Consider the following 21,329-nt stretch of genomic DNA (forward strand, 5'->3'; position numbering starts at 1 on the left):
ATTGCATGCTTCCATTCCTGTGGAACGAAGGACTCAGATAATGAGGAGTTGAGAAGTTGCATTAATAAGTGACGTGGGCCAGGTTCAAGTGATTTTAAAATTTTGACCGGTACCGGGTCCCGAGGGGAGCCAGATTTAATGCTATTCAGGCAGAGAGAGAAAGAGGTGTCGTCAAAGGGCAACCAGTTTGCAAGTTTATTCATTGCAGAGGGCAGGAAATCTAGAGTCATTGTTGACTCAGATTGAGACTCATCATTAGATGTAGAAGGACTTAGTGAGTCATAAATACGCTCTACTTTGGATATAAAGAACTCTGCAATAGAGTTACATTGAGTAACGTCTAAAGCAGGGGGGGCCGGTACCACATCTGCCCCTGTTAACTTTTTCACCACCGAGAAAAGAGTACGAGGGCAGTTTTGGGCATTGGTAACCGTATTGGAAACATAGGCGGCTCTGGCCATTTTACATAGATGATGATAATCCCAGAGGGCTTCCTTATAAGCCGTTTTACGAGTGGCAGAGTAGGAGCGCCTCCACTTCCTTTCAAGATTCTTACAATTAGATCTTTTACACTTTAGGTCCTCAGAGAACCAGGGCGCAGGAGCTCTATGGGACATAGAATTTTTAGAAGTTAGAGGGAGAAGTGCATCAATACTACTACTCAGCCATTTAGATACCTCCGAGTTCAACACGGAGGTGGACATTTCGGTATTAGGGAGAGTGTCCATCAAGCGCCTGTTGAATTCAGAGATGTCGAGCTTAGTCCATTGACGTATCAGCACATCCTTCCTGCCATTGCCACTAGTCTGGATTTTAGTCAGGGATAAGGAGAAATGTACAGCATAATGATCTGACCATTCCAGAGGACGAGCGGGGGATGAGCATTCAAAAGATAGATTGGTCCAACAAATGCCCTGCAGAATGTGTAGGTCCTGAGTTGCATAACAAAATGTTTAAGGCTTCAAGTTCAGATAAAAAGAGTTTGCTAACATTACATAGTTCGTCTTCCAAATGGAGATTCAGGTCGCCAAGAATAGTAAAATTGGCAGCCTTCAGGGATAGAGGAGCGATGGTGTCTGCAAAGGATGCCATCCAAGCATTCGCGTTTCCAGGAGGTCGGTAGATCAAGAGACCTGACAGAGTAAACTGTGAGCTGATAGAGATTTTAAAGTATCCAGCTTCACATCCGGGCATAGGAAAGACATCAAAAGTACAAATATATTTTGAGTTAAGAATTATCGCAATGCCGCCTCCTTTACCAGAGTCCCTGTCCTTCCTGACTATTATATAGCCATTGGGCACCGCCATGGCAACATCTGGCCCAGAACTCTCGTGAAGCCAGGTTTCCGTAAGGAACACGGCATCGGGTTTGACATCAACTATAAAATCATAGATATGGTTCCTATGTTTCGGAAGTGATCTACAGTTAATGCTCCAAAACTGAAGCTTTGTACAAGTGGGAGGAGATCTAGAGCCTCTAGTTCTACCCCTAGGTTTACCCCGTTTATGTAAAGGTTTCATTTGTTTACACATGGCCATCCGGCCTGTAGAGAAATTGCAGTGATGTCCTTTCTGTTCTGCGTACCTTTGGCTCCAGAAAATATAGCTGTGTCCCACAATCCACACCGTAAGCATCTTGAACAGAGGTTTGGATGCACTCAGATGGTCTCTGTAAATAAAATGGCAGTTTGAAAAATAAGATTTTTCTAAAATGGTGGATAAGATATAGTTTTGAAAAAAGCAAAGAAATTATTGCATGTTTGAAAAAAAATTACACAGAAAACTAGGGTGCAATTATCTTTTTTTTAAAGCCTGAAATGTATTGGTTAAGAAAAAATGATAGAAAAGAACGTTACTTTAGATAAGCTGCTATATTGATAACTCAAGCACACTTGCTGTTTTGATTTGCAACATTGTTTGATGAACTTTTCACCCGAGTTCACAGTTAGGTGTTCCCTGAAGTGTTTCTATGGTAACAGGCAGAAGGCAGAATGGGGGTAGTGTTGTAAATTGGCAGCAATGGGTTAGCATTAGCAGAAGCCATCCTGTATTTAGAAGTTATCTTATCCGCTTTGTGGAAGCCATTTTGAATTTCTGCAGCCATTTTGTTTTCCATGTGCTCGCCATGTGCTCTGTCCTACCTTTCTGTTAACTGCTCTGTAGTCTACCAAGAGACAAACTATATTTAGCATCTTCCACCTTTGCACATGCCCAAAAGGGCCTAGCTAGTATAATGCCCCTGCTTCTTTAGTATAACTGTCAGGCTATTTTTGCTGCTGCATGGAGAAGTAACTCTCTTCCCACTTTGTTGAGCAAGCAGATCTTGTATGCCCATCTTAGTCATTTTTGCATGCTTACATGAGCCAGGACTGCCCCTGGGTCTTATGCTGAGTATGTAACCCTAAGCATATATAAGACCTCCGTTTTCTGTACTCCTCAGACTGCCTCATTCAGTTGCTAAGGCTTCTGTGTGAAGTACTCTCACTCATTTGAGGTTAATAAAGATGCTCTTTTATATTTCAGCTTATGTGCCAATTTCTTCTTTGTTGGTTTAAAAGGACCAAGTATCAGTGGGACCCCTGAGAAAGTTTATTTGTTCTACAGAATGCCGCTCCAACGTGGACCTCATCAGAGAAGTGGCTATCTGAGGGAGTGATCTTGTCAGGAGAGGGAAATCTACTGTGGAGGACAGGACAGGACTCTACTAAGGAGGTACTCTGTGCACAGAGATTCTGGGGATTCTCTGTCTCTGCAGCCCAGTATATTTCTGGTCTTCCTGATTTTGATCCTCCACATGATGTCACCCCTGACTGAGAACATTTTTGACGTGAGTAGTTAAAAAAAATAGGTAGTTCAGAACTTGGCAGTTAGAATTTGGACAACTATTTGTTTGGTAAGAGTCGGTTTGATGCCTTTGATTGGTAAGGTAGTTTAGTAACACTTACTGTGGCTTAGATTTGTGTTAGACAACTTTGGATTTGTGTGGGATAGATATGTAAATTGCAATTTATGTAGTCAGGTAATGAGGAGATTTTTCTCTGTTTGACTTTGTTTGAACGGCGCAACGTACGAAGAGCACCTTAAGCGCTACTTTGATTGTATAATATTTGCATATTTTGCAATATTTTTAGCATGCCTGTTTCAAGCACACATTGAAGAATGTGTTGCTTTTTTGAGGTACCATATTGAGATGTGAATTAAATTAGCCGGCTCCCTTGAGGGAATAGCTAGATAGGTTTAGGTATAAAAACATATTTCTTCCTTGGTGATTCTGTATCCCCAGGGAATTAAAATATGAACCGTTTTTCAGCGCAATTTTATGAATGGAGATATGCAGAGCGATTTTTTGGTGTCCTGCCAGCCAAAGCTAGTGAATTGAGTGTATTTTGGCTTCTTGGAAATAAAACAGTTTGTTGGGCTGTTTTTGCAGTCTTTTGGAATACTATTGAGAAGCGCTACTGGTAAATATGACTTACAACTAGTATTTACAAATGGTTTGGTTTAAGTACAGTCTGTGGGCTAACCTTTGTTTCTGTCCTAAGTGTTGGTCACATTAGTGATACTTCTGTAAGTAAATAGCGATTGCGCTATTTATGAAATAATGGTTATTAAGCACGCAGTATTATGTGTCCTGAGTGTTTGACCCTTTCTGTACATGTCTGGATTGCACAGAAATTGTACAGATTATCTAGTTTGACCGTTTGAGTTCTTTCTCAGAAAAAGGATTTGAGGAGTTTTTGTGCCATTCCCTTAACTCCTATCTCCTCCAGCAGGGTGTGGTGGACCATATCAAATGCAGCTGAGAGGTCCAGCTTGATCAGGGCGGCTCTGCCTTCCTGATCGAGAATGGCCCTGATTTCTTCTGTGGATTTGATGAGTGCCGTTTCCGTACTACGCCCCTCTCTAAACCAATACTGAGTGGGATGTAGTGTCTGGGAAAGATTTAGAAAGATTTAGAACTTGGTTAAGTTGGGCATTCATGTTTTTCTCAGTTATCTTCGCTGGGAGGGGCAGTCTAGAGATGGGCCTAAAATTGTTTAGGTCCTTGGCATCTAAGTTGGGTTTCTTCAAAAGTGGTAGAATGGATGCCTGTTTCCAATCCTTTGGGAAGTATCCTTCCTTGCAAAAAATGGATGTGAGATTGCCTGTCACTGTCATTGCTGCTAACTTTACAGTTTTGATAGGGCAAGGATCGTATGGGGATCCTGACTTCACCTGAGTGAGGATTTTATAGGTGTCTTTGTCTGTAAGGGGATTGAAGTAGTTGAGTTCTATGTTATTTTTTGAGTCTTTTGTTAAAGTAGAGGGCGAATTCAGTAAGTTTCTATTTGACGTGTTTGTAAAAGTTAAGAAGATGGTGTTAACTTTATCAAGAAAGGAATTTGGCTATGTTGTTACATAGGTCTTGACTTGAAGGGATGGGTAGAGTGGTGGGATGTGCTAGGGATTTGACTGTTTTAAAAAGGGTTTTAGGCTGTTTTTTAGCCTCCTGAATTTTCTGTGAAGTACTTTTGTTTGGTGCTGTGTAATTGCTGTTTATACTGAGCTAGACTCAGTTTGTATACTTTTTTCTTTTCTTCATTGTATTCCTTCCTCCAGCTCCTTTCCTGATGCTTGCAAACCAACTTTTGGTCCTTAAGCTCTTGAGAGTACCAGGGAGCTGAAGGGCGACACCAGTGGAGGCGTACCCTTTTATTGGGGGCTAACTTGTCTCCTGCATTTACTAGCCAATTGGTGTAACAATTTGTTGCCTGGTCAAGGTTGGTAGGGAGCGGGAAGCTATTTGAAGTGAGGAATTTGATTAAATCTTCTGCTTCTATGGTTTTACAAACCCTTGTTTCAAGGTATTTTTTGCAGGGTTTAGGGCCTGAGAGGCAGGATGTAGTGAGTTTGAAAAGAACTGCCGAGTGGTCTGACCATGTAAGGGGGTGAAGGCCTGTAAAGGATATCTGAGGGTTGTTAGAGAAAATGCCATCCAGAGTAGGGGTGGGCGGAATTTGAGTAACCACGTTATGCAAATCTCTGAGAAACGGTATAAAATCTCCACGGACACGCAGAAATTCCGCGAACACGCGAAATTGCTTGTTCGCGATGCTTTTCTACTGTTCGCAATCGCTGTTTGCGTGCTCGGGGGAAATATCTCGCTAACACGCATTTTGAGAATGCGAACAAGCTAAAAATTTCGCGAAGTTGCGGACTGCAGAATTTTGGCCAATTTCCTGTTCTCCGCGGAACGCGCAATTACCCAAATTCTGCAAACGGAACGGAATTTGACATCCAGGCCTAATCCAGAGTGTGCCCTGCTTGATGCGTGGGTCCTGTGACCAACTGTTATAAATTCCCTGATGTCATGAGATCTAGCAAACTAACTGTATCAAGATCTGAGTTTGATTCAAGATAGATAGAAATTGAAGTCTCCTAGGATGGTATATACGGTTGAATTTAGTCCTGTTTCTAATAGGGTGCCAGCTTGCTCTATGAAGCATTCCCTCAGCCCTGGTTGTCTATAGATAAGTGAGCCTCTAAAAGAATCATGGTGAGTGAGGTATAGACAAAAACCTAGCGCTTCACATTCCTCTTTTTTTTTAATGGATGAAAGGATGATGTGATAGAGTTATGGTGTATAACTGCTAGATCACCCCCTCTCTTCGGTGGTCTGTTTAGTGAGAAGCAGACGTAGTCAAATGGAGTGGCTTTCACTAAGTCTGGACCAGAGGCGTCATCACTCACTGCAAAATACAGAGTGCCATATTAGAATCCTTTGACACAGCAATACAAGTATCTAAAAACCCACTCACTGATTCCTAGATCTACGCCCACATCTAATCAATTACCTATAGATTCAATCATACGTGTTGTCAATGATCAATAGAACACTATCAAATATACTTATACACCTATATTGACATTACACACCAGCACACATCCTATTCAGTTATGCAGTCATCCTACTGACATTTGCAAAAAATGTATACTATTTACATTTACTCAGCTACACACTTATACAAATAGCACTTCATTTATTCATATAGATAGTAACTCGTACTTAGTGTGTTATGAAATCACTTTTACAAGCATACAGTTATCTATGCAGTCACTCATGCAATCAATGACTTCTATGTACACTTATTTTTATACAATAACTGGCACATACACTGTCTTTTATTTTTTCTACTTTGTTGGACATGTGCCATTGAGAAATATTTTTGTTCATCACCACACCCATAAAGATATTCACTCACCCAAACAACTATTATAACACGTAGTCTTAACCTCATATACGTACTGAATTAACTATTCACATTTCTTTGGGCAGTCACAGATCCCTCACCGAACCACACACACATTCACTCTGCCATACAAATAATCAGTTAACTAATCAATAACTAATATAGACTTTCACGTAGCTAGTAACCAACTGGTGTAGCAGTTTACACAATAACTGACCAAGTAATACAGATATTCACACAGTTCTGTCACTATCCAATATGTATATAGTGAGACACTATAAATTACTGATGTAAACAATCAATCACACTGCTACTAAATCCTCTATTCAGATATTTATATATCTACTGATTCTTCAATGCAGATTGGTGTATATATAATAAATATTTATATAACAAACCAAACCACATTCACTGGATGATGTAATCAGTAATGTCATCAGAGATGTCACTGACCATGTCATGAATGATGTAATATGTGTCATCATCACCAGTGGATTGCGGGCGCTAGAGTTACAGTTAGTACAACTAACTATAACAGAGGAATTTCAATGGTTTTGTATGAGTGAAATGTCCAGCTAACTATAACACCCCTGAAACCTATGGTTTTTTCGAAGAATTTCTAAGGTTTCTAAATGATAATTCCTAACTATACTAGAAAAAACATAGAAGAGGTGCCAGGTCCTCAGGAACTAATGGTGTGTTGTGTCAGAACTAGATCCGAGTGTCCATCAAAACACATATATGAAATAACACTGGGCTAAAAAATTCCAATCAGCCCACCCATTGGCGGAATCTCATCATGTGGGATATTGATCAAAAATCCAGATCTCATCCAGCACACTTGGTAGTGATACTGAGATGGATTTTGAAGCCGTATTATTAGGCCACAGTGTTTTTCAGATGGTACTGATGGAGTGCAGTGCTTGTGAAAAATGTAAGTGAAAAAATGGAGTGAGGATAAAATTGGCTCATAGGACAAAAAATGAGTTTAATATATATTGTCCTAGGGTCAAACTAAAAGCAACGCCCAATAGTTTGAAATAATAACTATTTAGTGGCGCAGTGCAGTGGGGTCGACATGTTTCAGCTTGAAGTGGAACAACTGTCCAAGCTTTCTTCAGGACCAGATATTGAAAGCGACTGCAGATGTGAATAACAATGCAGGTGATGCTGTACAAATATATTAATTTATCCTACCAGGAACTTGGAGCCCCAATGTTGACTGGCAGGTATCTTGTTATACGTTCTTTCCTGTAGAAGAAAAGATAATGCACAACAACAAGCGAATAAAATAGTGCCTGACGGTATCTCAGAAACAAAGAAATAACACAACAACACCGACAAGGTAAAGAAATACTTGCCACTCAAAAGACAAAAAGTTCTAATGGTGTATATCAATAATATTTGATGGTAAAGCAATAGTTATGATTTAAAGCTTACCCAGCATTTCGTGGGAAGTAGCCTCACCTCGCCCGGCACCCGCTCGGGAAGAAGGAGGCCCCGCTCTGTTAGAATGAAAGACCAAGACAAAAAAACCTCAGAGACTCTTTGGAGGTATATATGCACATTGGTCATTTTATCTCATTGTAATCTTAACATAACCCCAAAGGTATGGCACACCTGAAGCCATCTTGATTGGAATAAAGTGGTAACTCTTAAAACATATAATTTAAAAAGGAACAAAATGAGGGGGTTCATTTTGCCATAGAAAGTATGATTAGCGAATATATGACGAAATCCCGCATACCATCAGTCCGCAAAAAAAATCCCGCATGTACTATTAGGCCGCAATTTAAAATAACGAAAACTTTTAGAACGAATATGCCTTTAGCATACACTAAACAACTAAACTACCCTAAACCCTAAAACACTACCCCCAGCATGACCCTACACTACACAAACAGTACAACACTACCCTAAACCCTAAAAAACGACCCCCAGCATGACCCTACACTACACAAACACTACAACACTACCCTAAACCCTAAAACACTACCCCCAGCATGACCCTACACTACGCAAACACTACAACACTACCCAAAACCCTAAAACACTACACCCCAGCATGACCCTACACTACGCAAACACTACAACACTACCCTAAACCCTAAAACACTACCCCCAGCATGACCCTACACTACGCAAACACTACAACACAACCCTAAACCCTAAAACACTACCCCCAGCATGACCCTACACTACGCAAACACTACAACACAACCCTAAACCCTAAAACACTACCCCCAGCATGACCCTACACTACGCAAACACTACAACACTACCCTAAACCCCAAAACACTACCCCCAGCATGACCCTACACTACGCAAACACTACAACACTACCCAAAACCCTAAAACACTACACCCCAGCATGACCCTACACTATGCAAACACTACAACACTACCCTAAACCCTAAAACACTACCCCCAGCATGACCCTACACTATGCAAACACTACAACACTACCCAAAACCCTAAAACACTACACCCCATCATGACCCTACACTACGCAAACACTACAACACTACCCTAAACCCTAAAACACTACCCCCAGCATGACCCTACACTACGCAAACACTACAACACTACCCTAAACCCTAAAACACTACCCCAGCATGACCCTACACTACGCAAACACTACAACACTACCCTAAACCCTAAAACACTACCCCCAGCATGACCCTACACTACGCAAACACTACAACACTACCCTAAACCCTAAATCACTACCCCCAGCATGACCCTACACTACGCAAACACTACACAACTACCCAAAACCCTAAAACACTACCCCCAGCATGACCCTACACTACGCAAACACTACAACACTACCCAAAACCCTAAAACACTACCCCCCAGCATGACCCTACAATACGCAAACACTACAACACTACCCAAAACCCTAAAACACTACCCCCAGCATGACCCTACACTACGCAAACACTACAACACTACCCAAAACCCTAAAACACTACCCCCAGCATGACCCTACACTACGCAAACACTACAACACTACCCAAAACCCTAAAACACTACACCCCAGCATGACCCTACACTACGCAAACACTACAACACTACCCAAAACCCTAAAACACTACACCCCAGCATGACCCTACACTACGCAAACACTACAACACTACCCAAAACCCTAAAACACTACCCCCAGCATGACCCTACACTACGCAAACACTACAACACTACCCAAAACCCTAAAACACTACCCCCAGCATGACCCTACACTACGCAAACACTACAACACTACCCTAAACCCTAAAATACTGCACCCCAGCATGACCCTACACTACGCAAACACTACAACACTACCCAAAACCCTAAAACACTACCCCCAGCATGACCCTACACTACGCAAACACTACAACACTATCCTAAACCCTAAAACACTACGCCCAGCATGACCCTACACTATGCAAACACTACAACACTACCCTAAACCCTAAAACACTAGCCCCAGCATGACCCTACACTACGCAAATACTAAAACACAACCCTAAACCCTAAAACACTACCCCCAGCATGGCCCTACACTACGCAAACTCTACAACACTATCCTAAACCCTAAAACACTACCCCCAGCATGACCCTACACTACGCAAACACTACAACACAACCCTAAACCCTAAAACACTACCCCCAGCATGACCCTACACTAAACAACCACCACAACTCTACACTACACTAACACAACACTACACTACACAACACTACACTACACTACACAATCACTAACCCACGAAAAAATTAACACAAACCCACTTACCTCTCTCGTCAAATGCATTTACCATACATGCCTTTAAAACGTAATTCTTTGTAAAGGCATGCGCGATAAATGCACATGCGTTTTGAAAAAATGCGGGATAATGGTATGCGAGGTCAATGACCTTGCGGGATAATGGTATGCGGACTGAAAGTCTGCGGGATAAAAAAAATGCGGGAAAATGGTTGCAAACCATGATTAGCAGCAGACTTCCCTGGTGAGCACTAGCTTTACTACAGTGATCTAATGAGCAACTAGAGTGCTAACATTCAGAATTTATGGCAAATGTGTGACACATCTGAATGCCTTCTTGATAGAACCAAAGTAAACAAGCATTGAAATTGCAATAGATCTCGCCCTCGTTTAAGTTAAAGCCATTCTGTTTGTAATGAGGTGGCTTTTTAGCTTTGATTTTATTAGTGTTTTTAAAACTTTCATGTAAATAACATGCATATGTATGCATATATGTATATGTATGCATGCATTTATATTTATATAGATATGCAGATTATATATGTTTATATATGTATATTACCTACTGGCGATAGCCAGTGGGTATATATAGTTAGGATTTTTTCTCTATGGGATTTCTGAAAATTCTATGTCTAATAACTTTGGCGTTTGTGGACGGAATTGGCTGAAATTTCCAGGAAAATGGCACATTTTGTTTCTGAGCAGCCCCTGAAAATTTGGGGGGTTTCGTCAAGGGGGGGCCGAGAAAAAAGGGGGGTCCCAAAACGCGTTTTTCCCATTCATTTTTCCATAGGGCGGTTGGACTCACTTTTAGCTCGAACGGCTGAATAGATTTACATGAAACTTGGCAAAATTGTAGATATGGTTTGCCCGACGTGCCTTTGCTATGTCTCAATATATGTGCTCCAGTGGATTTTGAGAAATTAACGTTTAAAAAAATATATATATCTGTGACAGCGCTCCGGTTAGCGCCCCGGTTCGCGTACCTGACGCGTAACGGAACTTCGCGAAGGGAAGCTGATTGGCTCTCCGGTGTCTGTCAACATTCTAAACAGTCCGGAGCGGCCGCCATCTTGTCTCTCGGTACGATCGAGAGACAAGATGTGGTGAAAAACGAAGGGGGAAATGAAGGAAAGGGGGCAAGGTAGACCACTCCTGACCCCCTAGGATTGATGAGGGGGATATGAAAGTGCCCCGCGGGGCAAAAAATAAAAAAACATTTTTTTTTGCGATTTTACGCCGTAGAGGCGCGTCCCGGTACGCGAACGGGGCAGCTCACCGGGCAGCTCACCGGGCAGCTAACCGGGCAGCTAACCGGCAGCGTAGCTGTCAACATTGTAAACAGTCCGGAGCGGCCGCCATCTTGTCTCTCGGTAGGTTCGAGAGACAAGATGTGGTGAAAAAAGAAGAGGGAAATGAAGGAAAGGGGGCAAGGTTAACCCCTCCTGACCCCCTAGGATTGATGAGGGGGATATTAAAGTCCCCCGCGATTTTTCGCGGTAGAGGCGCTTCCCGGTACGCGAACCGGGCAGCTAACCGGCAGCGTAACGGGAGTCCGCCATCTTGTGTTTTTGGAGCGTCCGGTTCGCGTACCGGGTAGCGTCCCGGTAAGCGTAACAAGGGGAAAACCAAGAGAAACAGTAAAAAAAAAATTAAGGGAATAGATTTCCAGCAAACTTGGCAAAATTGTAGAGACTGTTTGTTTGATGTGCCTTTGCAAGGCCTCAAGATATGTGCACGTGTGGATTTTGTCTAATTAAGGTTAAAAAATATATATATATCTGTTAGCGTGCTCCGGCACGCTTACGTTACGGGTTTTGTTTGCGCTGCAGAGCCGATACGTCATGGTTATGCGACGCGTCATGAGGCGTCTCACGTGGCTACGTGATACGTCACGTAATAAAGAATATATTTTACAGCTATAGATATTAGCTTTTAAAAAACCAATGAAATTCACTGAAAAAACCATAGGTTATAGACCATATATAGTTAGGAATTTGCATTTACAAAACCTTGAAAATTCACTGAAAAAACCATAGGTTAGAGACCATATATAGTTAGCTGGACATTTTATTGACATAAAACCAATGAAATTCCATATATAGTTAGTTGCACTAACTATATATCGCGCACCCGCAATCCACTGCTGATGATGTCACATATTACATCATTCATGACATGGTCAGTGACATCACTGATGACATCACTGAAGACATCTCAAATGACATCACTGATGACATCACTGATGACATCTCAAATGACATCACTGATGACATCATGACACACCAATACCAGTTACTACATACGCACTCACTGATTCCTACGTCTACACACACATTCACTCATTCACCCATACAATCACTCATACATACAGTCACTCATTATTACAACACTATCATATGCACTCATACACCTATGCAGACACTCACACACTGCCACTCATCCATGGAGTTACTTACACACCTAGTCAGTCCTGTAAAGAATCAATCACACTTCCATTTCCTCATCTATACAGTTAAACACAGAACACCATACTTCAGTGACATCACTGATGACATCACTGATGACATCTCAAATGACATCACTGATGACATCTCAAATGACTTCACTGATGACATCATGACACACCAATACCAGTTACTACATACGCACTCACTGATTCCTACGTCTACACACACATTCACTCATTCACCCATACAATCACTCATACATACAGTCACTCATTATTACAACACTATCATATGCACTCATACACCTAGTCAGTCCTGTGAAGAATCAATCACACTTCGATTTCCTCATCTATACAGTTAAACACAGAACACCATACTTTTCACACACATACTAACACAAACTTACTCTCTTATACAATCACTGATACAAGTACACATTGATATGCACAGAGTCACACACCTCCCAGCCAGCCACACACACACTCAGTCTTCCATACATCCACTCATTCTTCAATATGTAAAACATATTTAAACTTTACAAAAACACACAGACACTAGATGATGTCATCAGTGATGTCATTTGAGATGTCATCAGTGATGTCATCAGTGATGTCATTTGAGATGTCATCAGTGATGTCATCAGTGATGTCACTGACCATGTCATGAATGATGTAATATGTGACATCATCAGCAGTGGATTGCGGGTGCGCGATATATAGTTAGTGCAACTAACTATATATGGAATTTCATTGGTTTTATGTCAATAAAATGTCCAGCTAACTATATATGGTCTCTAACCTATGGTTTTTTCAGTGAATTTTCAAGGTTTTGTAAATGCAAATTCCTAACTATATATGGTCTATAACCTATGGTTTTTTCAGTGAATATATATATATATATATATATATGTATACATTTGAATGTTGTTCATTTGACATCTGGGAAAGCCTGTTTGTTAGAGAGCAACCCCAAGCCTTATTGTGAGAACAGACTTTGATGTTCTTCATTTTATAAACTAAGATTCCTTTCCAGGAGGTGTTGTGTTGTGTGTACTGGTTCGTCGTGTTTGGGCCTCCGTGTGGGAGAGTGCCGACATTATCCGGGAGTGCCAAGCAATAAAAATTCGAGGGATGCTTAAACTGAGTGGAAAACGTCTATGTACAACAACCTATACTGCGTTGCTCATGTGCCCTTACATGTTGGACTTTGAGTGTTTTATGTCTCTCTTCTTTTTTATTCTCATGGGTGGGAGAGAAGGCATTAACAGGGAGACTGAGGGGAATAGTTGTGCAACAGTTACTTGCAAATAGAGTTTCTCTCTTTTTTAGAAGATTCCTGAGAAGATATAGCAACTGACCTCCTCAATAGCATTTCTGTATGTATCAAGTTCTATTGTGATAACAGCACACAAAGAAGAGCAAGACTGTATTGTTAGAATTTCCAAAAACATAATAAAGAAAGTTATGAGCAAAGCGGGGGCCATCAACCTTAGGTGCATATGAGTTAGTAAGGAGACACCCATCCCATTAAGCTTACCCCACAATAAAACATACCTCTCCTCCACATCAGCCTCCACATAACTGTACACAAATAGGGTCCCCGGAGCCACCCAGATCAGTACCCTCCTAAGGTAAGTCAAATAGGAAGCTGGATATAACTACCCTTTCCATTCTTTGGCCACCATAGAGATCTTTGTAACACTGAGGTTTGTAAACCTGGAGACAAGCAATATTAATCTTGTGATGCTCCTGAAAGGACAAGACCCAATATTTCTTAATGTAGGTATGTAATATTGAGGGCCATCACATCATTAAAGCTCCCCCCCTTTCCGGAGAGGTCTTCCAATTTTTCAACAGTTATTGGTCATTTAGCTATAACTTTAGTGAATGATGTGACAGCTCCTGACGAAGGCATTCCCACCGAAATGTGTGTAGCGTCAATATATTGTCAGCCTTTTTAAAATCTGAGCCATTCACATTACTAACTAAATTGTTGTTGCATCAGGGTTTATGAATTAATGCACTGTGTATTCAGTCAGATGTGCCATAGATTAGCACACTGAACATAACCATCCTATTACATGAATGTATGCTGAATGTATAATCTTATGCATTGACTATTGTCCAGGACACTGTTTAAGATAATCATGTTTTATGATGTTGATGATTTCACATTTTTAAACATTGTATATATACAATATTTGAAATATTTTTGTGATAATAATATCGGTAGTCTTCCAAATCATTAGATGTAATGTTTACTATCTGTCAGTTTACATATTGTATGCCTGCACATTCTATATTTGTTGTTTCTTGCTCAAGTTTATTTCATAAACATTGGAACCCAGTCCCCAGATAGTCCAAGTAAGTATCCTAAATCTACCTACCATTCATATTATATACCACTTCATGACAGAATTTCCTCCCTAGTGCTTCTGCAACTGGTGGACAGTTGGAAAAACAGAGCAGAATAACCAATGCAATACTATAAAAACAGAAACATTCCCCCCACACAGGACAAACATAGTAGAACTGTCATGCAATGTAAGCCCACCCATATTATGTGCCTGGACAACACAATATTCTCAGCCTATCCAATCGAGATAGGTACTCCAACTCTACACCCCCCTTCCCAACTCCTGTCCGTTCTGCAGCCTCCTACTTGCTGTCAACCAAGTATGTATTCGTACACACCTCCACACTCTGATTTTTTAGTCTTGAACCATGGAGGAAAAAATGTGTATTAGCCAATATAGTACAGTAAAATGCCATAGCATATACAATACCACACAGTGTATGCCACCATCAAAGTGCAGCATGGTGAAGAGTCCTCCGAAATATCAAACAATGAAGAGGCGACTGCCCCAGGAAATGACCTGGGACAGACTATTACCACCACTCCCCCAAAAAAACCACTGACACTAAATAAACTGGAGGAAAACATTGTGATCCATTTCCTTCTTCTGCAGTGAAATTAGTCTCCGGCCCAACTTCCATAGAGGAGAACTGAGTTTCATCTACCAAAGAATCCAATGGCTGAGCCAGGCAACTCCGTTCCCATCCTCTTTATAATACAAATAGTCCTGGGGAATGGTGACTCTAGGGCCTAAAAAGACTCATGGAGGGGGGCCACACGGCACCTCTCCTCTATAAAACAAAATCATCCATGGGGTGGGGACCTCAGGACTTAATGAGGATGAGGGAGGGATGAGACTGCCCCTCTTGTTGTAAATTGACAGCAATGGGTTAGCATTTAGCTGAAGCCATCCTGTATTTAGAAGTTAACTTATTCGCTTTGTGAAAGCCATTTTGGATTTCTGGCAGCCATTTTGTTTGCCATGTGCTCGCAATGTGCTCTGTCCTACCTTTCTGTTAACTGCTCTTGAAATCTGCCTAGAGACAAACTATATTAAGCATCTTCCACCTTTGCATATGCCCAGAAGGGCCTAGCTAGTAGAATGCACCTGCTTCTCTAGTATAACTGTCAGGCTATTTTTGCTGCTGCATGGAGAAGTAACTCTCCTCCCACTTTGTTGAGCAAGTAGATCTTGTATGCCCAACTTAGTCATTTTGCATGCTTACATGAGCCAGGACTGCCCCTTGCATTTATGCTTACTTTGTAACCCTAAGCATATATAAAGCCCCACTTTTCTGTACTCCTCAGACTGCCTCATTCAGTTGCTAGGGCTTCTGTGTGACGTAGTCTCACTCATTTGAGGTTAATAAAAATGCTCTTTTGTATTTCAGCTTCTGAGACAATTTCTTCTTTGTTGGTTTAAAAGAACCAAGTATCAGTGGGACCCCTGTTTCAAGTTTCAATGTTCTTCACTCTCCCCTTTCAAACAGATACAGCCCTGGAGTATGAAGTCCCTAGGGTCTAATGAGGCTGGGCCATTATGGACCACTCCCCTTTTAAAAAAATAGACGGTATCGGTAGATGGGGTCCCCGGGGCCTAATGAGACTTGGGGAAGGGGGCAACTTGGCCCTACCTCTCAATTAAAAACTGTATGGCCTTTGTAGATGTGGTCCCAGGGCTTTTTTGGTGGGTGGGGAAAAGGGAGGATCCAACTGCAATGCAGGCTCTGCAGCTAACCCCATGCAACTCACAAAAGCAAAGGTCATGCATGGTGTGGGGTTGGCTGCCTCCGGGTTGCTGCCTGCCGGAAGTTGGATGCAGGGCCTTGCTGTAACCCAGGCACTGTGGTCAATCCCCGCTGTATGTGATTAAAGGCTGTGTGTAGCGTTAGGTTGGTTGCCTGCAGAGGTGGTTGGCTGTCTCCGGGTGGGTTGGCCTCAGGGCCTGGCTGGCCAGAGGTCAGACCCTATTCCCAACTCCCTGCTGTGTACAGACAAAGCCGTTTGCAGTGTGAGAATGTCCGCCTGTGGGAGGTTTGCTTGAGGCCCTGTGAACAACCCTCACCACTCACAGTCAGATGCCATGCACGGCTGGCATCCGACTGTGGCTTTAAATACGGTAATAAAATATTAATTTACGTTAAAAAAAACCTCGAAATTCACTGAAAGAAACAAAGGTTGAAGTAACGTTATAGTTAAGTGTGATAAAAGATTTGTTTTTTTTTCAAAAAATTAGAAATCTGAGATGTCATCAGTGATGTCATAAATGATGTAATAGAGCATGTCATGAGTGGTGTAATATGTGAGGACATAAGCAGTGCATGGTGGGGACAGAAGGTATAGATATCTCTGCTAACCGGTGGATTATTGTGATTTTTTCTGATTAAAATGCTACATTGGCACTGACATTTTCACCTAACAATAACAGCACTTTAATCCTTGGCTTGTAAGTGAATCTCTACCGTAAAAAAAAATCAGATCTCAATATCTGAACTACCTATAACATCAGTTCAAACTTTAGTTTTTTCAGTAAATGTCTAAGGTTTTTTTTGTGTATTAAAATATAACTACAATTCCTAACTATGACGTCACTTTAACAATTGTTTGTTTAAGAGAATTTAAAGTTTTTTTTGTTAATGTAAAGTAATTTTATATTTTCACATGTAAAGACAACCACCCATGCCGAAAGACTTGGCCTCCTTGCCGGAGGAGAGGGTCTTGTGGCCCCTCCTTCCAGCCACTATTGGCATGAGGACAAATCACCTGGACCTTTTAAAAAACAAATAAAGTAGAGGGGGAGTGTAGCCCCAATTCTCTTTTTTTTATTTTTTATTTTATTGTTTTCTTGCAAGGAAATACAGCAATACATGAGAACAAACAAAAATTCGGCTTGAATACATACAAAGTACAAGACTTGAAAAATCAAACAGAATGATCAAATCCAGTCAGCAATAAGTGCCCAGATTTTCTCCCCCAGAGCTCTTCTTTTGATCCCTTTTAACTTATAGATGGCAGACTCAATATTATACATAAACAATAATTTTTCACGCCAAGTTAAAAAAGAAGGGGGGTCTGAGTTTATCCACTCCCTAGTAATGCAGGCTCTACCTGCTGCCATACAAATAAATAAAAAGTAGGTTACTGTCTTTGATCTAGAAGTAGAGGACTCCACACCTAGTAACACCATCTCGGTGGTTACCGTGATATCACAGTTAAGGACGGCAGCAAGGAAACTTTCAATTTGTTGAATAAAAAATCCTACGTTTGGGGCAGTGAAAAAACATATGCAAATCATTAGCTGCGTGCAACCCGCAGTGACTGCAGTTCGTTCTAATGGTCGTACTCCACTTAACAACCTTACTTGGAGTGTAATAAAGGTCATGTATGCACATAAAATGCTGAGATTTCATCATCCCTGTAATTAAACATTTTGAAGCACACTTGACGGAAAACAAAACATCAATACCGGGGACACCTAATTTATTGGCCCATTTCAACTGGCACTGTTCCATATCATCCCCACATTCTTGAATCAAACTTAAATAGAGAGAGCCTATAGGGGCTTTTTTCTGCAATAATTCCAATAAAGAAATTCTAGTCATTCTAACTGAAGTAATAAATGGAGAACTCTGTAAAAAACTACGGATCTGAAGAAATTTAAAAAAGTCATTTCTTGCCAAAGAAAATTTGTTCTCTCGTTCCTGAAATGAAGCAATTTGACCATTGATAAATAAATCACCCAAATTTCGTAGTCCTTTCTGCTCCCACCTATAAACCGTTAAATCACAAAAAATAGCTGGCAAGAGACCAGGCGAAGCTAAGGGGGTATAGACATTTAATTTTGGTACGCCTAAGTGCTTCCGTACTTTTTGCCAAACTCCAAACGCTGCCTTCAATGTCTTATACTTTGTTTTTTTTATGGTAGCTGGGCTCGACAACCTTAAGAAAACTACCTTTCACTTTCTCGCCCATAATCATTTAAAAAATAGTTGGAGTTTGACAAGCAGGCATATTTACTCTATCTCCAATTATAAGAGGACTAATACATTGGAGTGTTGCTGCTAAGTAGTAAAATAAAAAGTAAGGGACATTCCATCCCCCACACTCCTTACTCAGTATCATTTTTTTAAGGGCTTTCCGATGACGTTTGTAGCCCCACAAAAACCTGCAAGTAGTCCTTTCTAAATTTTTAAAACAGGAAGGATGGAATTCCAGCGGTATGGTGCGATACATATACAGCACTTTAGGTAGAATCAGCATTTTTAAAATGTTAAGTCTACCATATAATGATAGATGTAAATGATCTAAGCGCTGTAACATAATGTTGATTTGGGCTATCACAGGGTTTATGTTAAGTTCCGGTATTTTCTCTATGGGCAATGATATCTTAATTCCCAAGTATGTAACCTCTGGATTGGAAGGAATATTCGAGGGTGGATTATCTCCAGAGCATAGGATCTGCGTTTTCTCCAGATTAAGTTTATAACCGGAGAATGACCCACAAGCTCGTTGATTACCGGAAGAGCAGTCTGGACATCGGTGGGGTTACCACAATATCGTCAGCATAAGCCAATGCTCGATAGTTAGTATTGGCTAAATAAATGGGGCTAATCTTTTTGTCAGGATGCGCCCATCGTCTCGCCAAATGGGGTGTTTGAAAGGAGTTGGCAAGCTGAGACACCCTTGCTGGAGGACTTCATTGCGAGTTCTAGTGGCAGCATTGCGGCGATCCGCCATCTTGGGAAAGCGGAAGTAATTCCGTTTCCCGACCGGTGGTCAGCGTTGTAGTTGTCCTAAGAGCTTCTGTATTTCGCGCATGCGCGCGATACGTGCTGCGCACTTCAACCGACAAATTCACCGGAGTAGAGAGTAATTTAACGCTCTTCCACAGAAAAAGCGTATTTCAACAAGTTTACCAGTACAAGGCTTCAGAACTGATACCAAAAGGAAAGTAACAGTAAAAACGTTATACTTGAATTAAAATAGCATTTCTTAACGAAAGTTTTTTCCCTCAGCATACTTGTGTCCAGAAGTGTGTCGACGCCAGAGCACTCGTGAAGTTGAGGTGAAGAGGAGTCAGAGTTGGGAAAACTTCAGTCAAGAGAAGTTCCCTCAAAGACATTCAAGTAAGAGTATTTGTTGAGTTAAAGGACGAGTCTCAGGTGATGAACCAGGGGCTCTAAGGACTCTTCCTAACAAGAAGGCAGGAGTGCATATTGCGCCCTGAGCCTGTCAGAGACTAATACTAAAGTGAAGTAACTGTAAAGACTTTTGGTGCCTCAAAGTATTCAAAGACATTCAAAGACATTAGCATCTGAGTATTTATCTTCGAAGGATTCCAGGAAATCTTGTGAGAGAGAGAGTTCACAGTTTCGAGTTCAAGACTTTTGAAGTTTCACAGTTCAGAGTTTTAGGAGCAATTTCTTCAGTAATAAGTTTCCAAAGAACACTAGGAGTTCTTCCGGTTAATCAGATATAACACATTCCAGACAAGACAGTTAGGAGAGTGGCTAGCTTCTCAGTCTGCATCGGTAAGACTCAGAGTTCAGGGAATAGAAATAAAATTGGGTCAAGTAGGGAGATTTAACCTGTCTTTTCCCTTTCAGAGAGTTCACCAGAAAGACTTCTGAGGCAGATACAGTGAGGAAGAAGTCTCTCTTGTTTTGTCTGTCCACTTCCCCTTTCCCCCCCAGGTTAAGACTATGGACTGCATTACTAAAAGGTAGTTCCTGGCTTGGCTTGAAGGGGTCTGGGGTAAGAGCTTCTGTTCCTGAGGGGGCCGAACCAGTGTATCCTTTTGACACTTTTGTTCCAAAATAAAACGATTAATTAGGGGGTCAATATAAAGTGCAAAAAGTAAAGGTCAGCAGGGGCATCTTTGACGGGTGCCCCTAGTGATTGAAAAGAAAGGGAAGAGTTGGCCATTAATTCGAATACAGGTTTTTAGAGCGACACACATAGTTTTTAGTGCCGTTAAAAAACCTGGGCCTAGTCCCTTCCTAGCTAGCACGTCCCACAGATATCCCCAGGCAACCCGGTCAAAGGCTTTTTCAGCATCTAAAAATATGAGTCCAACATTAGACCGGGTTGCCTGGGACCAATCAAGAAAAGTGATCACCCGTCGAATATGATCCGCGGTGTCGCGGGCAGGGATAAAACCATGTTGGTATTTGGAAACTAACGGAGAAATAATATTAGATAATCGTGAGGCAAGGATTTTAGAAAATGTTTTACTATCGGCATTTATGAGTGAGATGGGACGGAAAGATGACGATAACAGAGGATGTTTGCCCATTTTAAGAAACACAGTTATTATAGAATCATGCCATGACTGAGGGGCAATGCCTTGTTGAGCTCTTAGAAATAAACCCACCAGTTCTAATCTTAAGACACCACGAAAATGCTTCAAAAAACTCCAGGGGAATGGCATCAGGGCCTGCCGCCTTTCCAGAAGCTAAAGACAGCAATGACAGCTCAATCTCCTTCCAAGTAATAGGCAGATCCAGCTTCTCCCTCTCCTGTGTAGATAGAATACCATTCAAAGCC

Source organism: Lissotriton helveticus, chromosome 5_1 (genome assembly GCF_964261635.1).
Source record: "Lissotriton helveticus chromosome 5_1, aLisHel1.1, whole genome shotgun sequence".
Lineage (NCBI taxonomy): Eukaryota > Metazoa > Chordata > Amphibia > Caudata > Salamandridae > Lissotriton > Lissotriton helveticus.